The sequence below is a fragment of the Lithobates pipiens genome, unplaced genomic scaffold (genome assembly GCF_037356315.1).
Source record: "Lithobates pipiens isolate NorthernLeopardFrog02 unplaced genomic scaffold, aLitPip1_a1.2 Scaffold_23, whole genome shotgun sequence".
NCBI classification, from domain to species: Eukaryota; Metazoa; Chordata; class Amphibia; order Anura; family Ranidae; genus Lithobates; species Lithobates pipiens.
Window position 1 is genome coordinate 143,145,561 of NW_027507785.1, and position 2,471 is coordinate 143,148,031.

General features: G+C 32.0%; 1 long non-coding RNA gene across 1 annotated transcript in view; it reads right to left on the reverse strand.

Annotated features, from left to right (window-relative positions):
* Nucleotides 1-1,853: 1,853 nt before the first annotated feature.
* Nucleotides 1,854-2,471, reverse strand: part of LOC143926994 (uncharacterized) — a 1,128-nt gene continuing 510 nt past the window's right edge. The window contains exon 3 of the long non-coding RNA XR_013262190.1: nt 1,854-2,061. This is a non-coding gene — a long non-coding RNA (uncharacterized LOC143926994). The remainder of the gene's footprint in view (nt 2,062-2,471) is intronic.

The following is a 2,471-nucleotide window of genomic DNA, read 5'->3' on the forward strand; positions in this document are numbered from 1 at the left end:
CAAAACCAACACCTTGTTCCGCCATTTCTGCAGAGCATATAGGGCAGGCCCCTACTTTCAAACATCCAATTTACAAACATCTCCTACTTGCAAACGGAAGGAGACAACAGCAAGTGAGAAACAAATTATACAGGGGTGATAACCCTTCCCTATGTTTTCCAAAAAGCTTAAAAATAGTTTTTTGGACTGGAGCTACACTTTAAAAATGTACCAGTTGAAAATTACAAACAGATTCAACTTAACACAACAAACCTACACAGTCCCTGTCTTGTTTGCACCGCCTGTATACTGCTGTTCTGAGTATATAGGGCCTGGGGGCCACACGCATTTCCTTTATTTAATATGTGTACAGGGTTCCCCTTAATATGCGTACAAGACCCAAATAGGCTGGTAATGGGCAGGGAGGGCTACCCATGCCATTTTTCTCAATGATTTTCAACCATATTGCAGGAACCAGATATAACATTAAAGAGGAAGTAAACCCTCCTAAACATGTTTAGCTTGGTAGATAATACTTTTCTCAGGCAGCTGATCGCTGCCTGAGAAAGTGAACTTACTTGTGTAGTTTTCGAAAAAAACGCCGTTTACATGTCCGTGACGTCAGCCGCGCTTGCGCAGTGTGGACGTGCGAATGCGGCGTATATTGTATTGCCGCCTTTCATCTTCCTGCCTCTCTGCCTTTTTTTAATACGAGGCATTCTCCTCATTGCGGCAGAGGAGAAGTCTCACGTTGTAAAGATATCCCTGCTCTTCCTGACACTCCCCCTTGTGACTGAAGACGTCACGCAGGGGAATGAATCATAGCAGAGCAGAGGAGAGCAGAGCAGAGCAGAGCGAGCGAGCGAGAGAGAGAGAGACACACAGACAGACCAGAAGTTTACAGTGAAGAGTGAAAATCATCAGTGAAAACCTAACTAAAAATGTAAGTACAGTTAAAAAAATAATAGAATAAAGATGTAAGAACATTTTTATTAGAGTTTTATGTTATTTTTAATTCTTTATTATTGGGACCAAAATATTAATCTTTAAAAATAGTCAAAAATATATAGAGAGTGCAATAATAAAATAACAAATATTTAATTAATGAATTAATTCGGTGCATTGGCTATATTTTATTAATAATGTGAATTGTTAAATTTAAATTATTTTTTAAAGCCCTTTAAAAAATGTTAATTTTTATTTCTAATATTTTTTAATATTTATCAATAATAAATAAATATTACTTACTAGAACCTTTTCCGCCAAAAAATGTTTTATCACCAACATTCTACATTAATTGTATATAATTGTGTATTTAAAATAAAGCTCGAAAATAAAATATCTATGGTGTGTATATATATATATATATATATATATATATATATATATATAATTGTTTATTTTTTATTCAATATATTTATTTTCTTGTATTTATTCTCTACTTTGCTTTAAATTTAATTTGTAGTTTATTGCCGTATAATATTCCGTTATGTGACAACAAATAGAAAATTATGTAATTTTGTTACAATTAAATGATTTATATTTTTCATATTTATTATAAGAATAATAAGAATAATCAATGGAGGTTCCACTTTAGGTTGGAATCCCGTTTTAATATTTAAATTAAACTTCAACTCTAAATTAATAGCATGAGGAATGATTAAAATATAAATATATGGCTATGTAAAGAGAAATAATGTAATAGAGTAGAAATTTATTTAATTATAAATATTTTATTTACTTATTTTCATTCTCAGTTTATATACAACTTACACTGTAAACCAATTTATTATTCAAAATAATAAAACTATAAATATAGTTAAAATTAAAAAACTTTTAAAAATTAAATAACAAAAATAAATTTCAAGTTTTCTCTTTTTATGTAAAAACTACCATTCTAAGGCCATGTCCCCAGCGTTATAATCATCAGAATATTTAAATCCCACATATTGTCCATCTGGATCTGGAAAAGCGGTACGTACGCTATTTACTGCGCATGACGGTATTGGACGTCGATTCCCCTTCCCCAAATATCCATGAATCCAGGCCGTGAAAGTTCGGTATGCAACTTTCCTCAAGTTTCTTTGAAACAAAAAAAAAAAAAAAAAACTAACAAGATAATGGAGATATGATTGTAATACTATCACTCTCACCATATACTTTCCTTCCGATCACTTTCAGTGTCTTGTCAATTGACTTTCATAAACTAAATTCTTTATGTAGACACATGTTATATTAATTAAAATACACTTACCTGTTGTCGTTGGGATTGGGAGGTTCTCTATCAGAAAGGTGTATCAGGTTGTGAATAATTGTATTATTGTTAGGGTTAACTACCATACAATTGAAAACTTCAGAATTAGTAATACACAAAAAATCTTCGGGTATATTGGCTCTTGTGTTTTCCATTTCTTGACAACAGATAGATTCTTCCGCCATTGTCATTGGCATACATTTGCCACATCGGCACCAATCAATGTTTCCAATTCTCA